The 5,872-nt window shown below is 43.5% G+C and overlaps 1 pseudogene across 1 annotated transcript; it reads right to left on the reverse strand.

Moving 5' to 3' along the window:
• Positions 1–19: 19 nt before the first annotated feature.
• On the reverse strand, positions 20–2,588 carry LOC310772098 (TLC domain-containing protein 2 pseudogene; annotated as a pseudogene). Its single transcript has one exon. The product of its transcript is annotated as a TLC domain-containing protein 2 pseudogene (transcript).
• Positions 2,589–5,872: the final 3,284 nt, after the last annotated feature.

Here is a 5,872-nt window from a genome sequence, read left to right on the forward strand (position 1 = left end):
TGAGTGCTGAGTAGGCAGCCTTGGAGTTTCAGCTTAGAAATAAGACAGCAAATGCAAAAGGTAAACAAAATGTAGAATGGCACAGATCTTCAAAGATGTTAAAGAAAAGAGAGTGAACATCAGTAGGAAAATCCTTTCTCACAGTTCACAAATGTCTCATGTTTTCCTAACATCTCTGCTGCTGTTGAGGTTCATGAGGTGATGCTGAGGAGAGGAGTGTGTTGTGCTGCCCTCTAGAGGCCAAACAAAAAACAACACCCCAAAGGCTGCTGCTCATCCCCGGTGTCTGAAAGAAAATACCGGAAGCACCAAGTATGAAAGCATCAATGTTAATTCATAATGCAGCATAGTGTGCGCTGTGTTCATTTTTCTGACATCTCACAGGTTTCAAGCTGGCCCGACACTCACACAACCTGCTACATGGTTGAATGTGTGGCTTTTCAGACACAGCCTCCATCACTGACCATCACTGATGTCATTAGCAGTGGGTGTTGGGAAGGCTAGCTCTAATGATCAGCCTCTTCTCTCCCCTTTGCCATGGTAACTGATCCAAGAGGCTGATTTAATAAGCCATTGTTCCACTGAGATCGATGTGCTAAAAATGGACCTGGTTGGTTGGTATTGTTTCCCTTGTGTCACTCAGATCTGAGGGCCCCCAGCTATTTTCAGATGGTCGTTTAATTATAATCTATTAGGGATGCTCCGACTGATTGGCCACTGATTTGTTCTGGTAATTTATGCTAAATAAATTCACTTGGTGAGCGTTCTGCCCAGATGCTCAAATGCAATTTTGTGAATTAGGAAATGTTGGCCACAATTGGTTAGCTACCAAATAGGTTGCTGCTTTGGATTCAACACTATTGGCAAAAAGAAAAGAACAACAAACAAAAAAACAAAAACGTATTAAATAAAAGCTTGAATCTTGATTCAGATACAACTTCAAATATTCATATTTTATGTTTTTTTCTCCAATATTTCATGCAACTTCAAATATTAAATGTATTGTTTCTATGACAACTGTTATCACCCAATTCTCTCATTAAATGATTGAAAATTGGCTCAACAACTGCCAGTTGGAGCATCCCCACTGGTTAAAACAACCAAAAAGAATGGCAGATATGTTCAATAAAAAAGAAGAATAAGAAAAAAAACCCATTTCTTTTCCTTATACAGTTTTTCTTCTCCAAAAGGAAGAACCTTCCAAACGCTGATAGCGAAGCTTGTGTTAGAAAGAGACAAACGACTGCTACAGGCTCTCTGAGGTAGCAGGCGGTTTTTAGTTGCGGAGAGATTTGGCGAAAAGAGACATGTTCACTTCGAGCGCAAGAGGTTTGGATACCACTGACTGTTCAGTGATGTAAACTGTGAGATATTTTTAATAGCCCACATTATGCATAAAATCTTATTATTACAGTATATCTCCATTTATATTTTAGATTTGTTTATACAGATACTTCATATGGCAATGTTTGTTGGTGTGTTTGTAAATAACAGTGTTTCTCCAGTTACTAATGCGCTACATTTGAAAGGAGATTTAATTGCAACACCCTGTGGGACGATAAGGCTGTTGGTATCGTTTCACAAGCCCTTGTTTTATTCAGGAATCCTTCACTTTCCTTCCTTCCTTGTTGAAACTGACAGCTGACAGATTCAGATTCAAGAGTTCAAGAGGGATGTAGCTTCCCTGCATAATGTCCGTCTGTGACCTGCACCTGCCTCCGCCACACAGCGTTGTGGAGGAGACTCGGTAGTGGGTGGAGTATAGCTGTTTGTGTACACCTCTTGGCACGGGACACAGTATGTGTGTGTAGAGTGAGAGTGTGTGAGAGTTTGAGAGAGAGAGAGAGAAGGAGAATTTAGCTATTTTTCAACCTGGACTCTATTTTCATATATATATATATATATATATATATAGATTATGTATAATTAAAATGTAAACAGAAATCTTTGAAATTGGTGCAGTATTGATCAAGATTGCTTCGTTTAGCAGCCGCTTTTGCCACATGTCCCTACTGCACTACCCCACTTTCGGAAAAACAGCTGCCAACTGAAGCGATCTCGATCAATACCGCACCAATTTCAAAGATTTCTGTTCACATTTTAGTTATACATAAAAATAAAAATAAATAGGGTCCAGGTTGAAGAATGCAGAAATTCTCTTTTAAAAGAGTAAGGAGTGTGTGTATGAATCTGATCCCTCCTCCCTACATCTCCTTGTCCCTCTTGGCCTCCTGGCGGGTGCTGCTCTTGAGGAAGTCGCTCCTGAGCAGGCGGTAGAAGAGGATGATGTTCATGACGGTCATGATGGCCATGCCCACGCTGCCCAGCGTGTAGGCCAGCAGCGGCACCTTGTCCCGGTTGAGCACCAGCCAGCGGGTCATCCAGGCTAGCGTGTTGATGCGGAACACCACGTACGTGCCCAGGTTGAGCATGCTGTTGACACGGTACAGCGTGCTCGCCGCCCTGCTGGCCATGAGCAGGACCTGCCTCAGGTGGAGGAACACCGAGTTGAGCTCCACCAGCAGAGCCACCACAGCGAAGCCCACGTAGCGGAAGGAGAGCACCGACAGGCCGAAGCAGGTGATCACCTGCAGACGAGAGAGAGAAGGATGTGACATTAGACTCTGCAGGCAACCATATTCCAATAAGCCACATTTTCTATACATAGTGTGTAGTAGCAAGGCTAATTAGTGATAATTAACTAATAATGCATGGATAAAACTAGTGCTGAAACAATTAGGCTCTTAATCAATTAGTAGATGGACAGAAAATGTATTCTAATTTTGACCATCGATTAATCATTTTAGTCATTTATGAAGTAAGAATACAAAGATTTGCTGCTTTTCTCAGTTTCATATCATTCTAAAAGCAATACTTCAGCTGCTGGTCAGACAAGTTTAAGACATCACTTTGGGCCTGTGATGGGCATTTGGCATTATTTGTGACTACTTGAAGCCTGGGGATAGTCGAAGAGATAAGTCCCCCAGTGAGGCAACCTCTGGAGCCAAATCAAATCCAAAAGCAGTCTCCTCTACTCTGTCTCATATTTTCCTTCTCTCACTCACAACAGTAATAGTTTTATCTAGAATAGTTGAGGTTCATCACTCGGGCAAACTGCTAATGACAACAAATGAGCAATCATGTGTTTAAAACAGAACAATGCAGCCTTCTTCTGTTCCTCTGCGATGTGCCCAGGAGCCTGGCTAACTGAGGACAGAGTGGTCACTGGTCAGCCACACGCACGCACGCACGCATGCACAAACACACACGCACAGGTCATATTACCCTCAGCACTCACTGTATCTGTGTTTTATGTTCAAATGCTTCCTTTGTCTCAGACATGACGGCACTGACTGAAGGATCAGAGCCATGTCATGTGAAACTCGGTCAACATCCCATGATTTTCATTTATGCAACACCGTGCTTATGAAAGTCTGTGAGGTCATTAACAGAAAAGCTCCACAAGGTGGCAGCAGCAGCAGCAGCAGCAGCAGCAGCAGCAGCACCCACTGCCAGTATGAGACCAGCAAATACAAAGACTGCTAACAGTACCGTACATTGCAGAGGCAGAGGAAAAGAAGAGGAATCACATACAATATCTGATATGTTGTGAGATGAAAGAAGTGAAAGCTGTTGTCAAACGCTCTCAGCAGCTGTGTTGCAGGTGGAAAATCTGGAGAAATGTGTCGGTCCCAAAACAAGCCCTCTGGCCAACTCTCCATGGGAGCAGACAGTGCTCGCGCGCCCATTGACTCCAGTAAATGCACTGGCTTCATTCACAGCCAGAGCACACTCACAACGTAGCAGAATACAAACTGTATTCAGATGCACTGTTCGTCAGCTCTGGAGGGTTTCACACCTGCTGCGACCTCCTCCTACGCAGCCATGTTGTTCAATTAAGAGTGAAGAGTGAAGTCAAACGCCTGCCTGAAGCCAGACAGTCTTTGTGTAGGACACTCAAGTCATTGGATATGCTGTGTGCTGTGAGTGAATTATTATTTTTGTTTTGTTGTTATTTTGCTGTGTGAAAATAAATAAATAAATAAATAAATAAATAAATAAATAAATAAATAAATAAATAAATAAATAAATAAATAAATAAATAAATAAATAAATAAATAAATAAATAAATAAATAAATAAATAAAATAAAATCAAATCAAATCAAATCAAATAAAATAAATGGCTTTTACCATCAGTCATGTGTGTGTGTGTGATCAGGGCAAGGTCCTTTCTAATGCAGCACAGTGCCTTGTGACATGCTGCAGTCAGTGGGTTAAGTTCTGGGCATGTTGAGGAGAGGAGCGGCAGCAGCAGCACACACACACACAGTATTTGACAATACTGTACTACTGTATCGCCTCCCTGACTCAAACAGGCGGAGGCTCCGCCTTCTCCAGGCACTTGTCACATTCTAGAAAAAGTTCCAACATTTGTCATTGCGTTACAATAGCTCAAATGGCGTGCTAGACCTGTCAGTTAAACCAGTTCTGCAGTCTTCCACTAACTTCTACAGTCGTAAACACTAACTGCAGGAGTGGCACTGCCCAGTAATCACAGCAAGCATCATCGCAACCTGCTGCAACTTTCAGGTTATACTGTATATAATGACAGTGATGATGATGAACAATGGCGGTGAAGAATTACACTGATGACAATGAAGGCACCATATTTAGCAGGACAAACATCATAGTGTCACCATGACGAAAGGAAAACAGGTACAGTATGTCAACAGGTGGCTGGGCTCTCCAACTACGGGCTTTCCAATCTCAGGAACCCCCCACACCCACACCCACACCCACACACACCCACCCACACACACACACACACACACACACACACACACACACACACACACACACACACGAGTGTCATTACTCAGTTTTGGTCAGTCACTCTATGTGACATTCCACTGTGAAAGAACGGGTGCTTGTGTTAGCGTTGGCACAGGTGCTGCAGCTTAAAACCCCTGGAAGACATGAGCTGTGCTGCTGGCACCCTACTATTAAGAATGCTGAGGCAGGAACTATGGTCTTCATGAAGTCTGTTATTATTGCATTTAGTAGAATAAGAGATTCCCAGTGGATTGGCAAGCGACTAACCCGACGCTGCCAGATGGTTTGTTTTCACATAACCAGATCTGGAAACGAGTCGCTCGGGAAACCCTTTCAAAGGGCAGGCACTTTCAAAAAATACCTGGCAGGTGATTGGATGAACCATCTGTCTATCACGGGCTCGCTCTCGCTGGCGTCACACCTAAAGCTGCCTCATAGGATGCCGATTGGTGCGAACCACTGCTGGTTCGGATTCAAACCAATAGATTGGAGCGTGGCAAGATGGATTTGTCATGTGATCTCATGTAAATCCAGCTGCCTCGCAGGGTTAGCAAGCGACTGTCTTCCCCATGCTTGTTCTGCCTCTAACAGGTGTCTCTTAGTCACGGATGTTCCCCATCTGAGAGAAACTGACAAGCTCTTTCTCAAGTGTACTCTCATCAGGTGCTGTCGTCTTTTCGGGCCTTGTGGATCATATGGCGAATATGAATCAGAAACCACCTCTACAAATAAACATAATACAGGCCTCCTCGAAAGCAAAAATAGCCAGAGAAAGGGTGAGGCGCACAATGAGAGGAGCTATGTCGGCGAACACTCATATGCCATTGTTTGCACTGTACATCCACAGTACCTACACCAGACAGCCTGCTTGGGTGACGAGTGTTGTAAAAACAGCCGTCCATGTCAGTTCAAACACAGAGCAAAAGGAGAAGACACAGCGACCCTCAGGACCCGTATGTGTTAGCCTGAGCATTCAAAAACCAGCTCATATACAGTACTCCACATTCACCTATGGTTGTGCACACAAACACACATGCA

The sequence above is a fragment of the Poromitra crassiceps genome (assembly GCF_964638095.1).
Source record: "Poromitra crassiceps genome assembly, contig: HAP1_SCAFFOLD_1957, whole genome shotgun sequence".
Classification (NCBI taxonomy): domain Eukaryota; kingdom Metazoa; phylum Chordata; class Actinopteri; order Beryciformes; family Melamphaidae; genus Poromitra; species Poromitra crassiceps.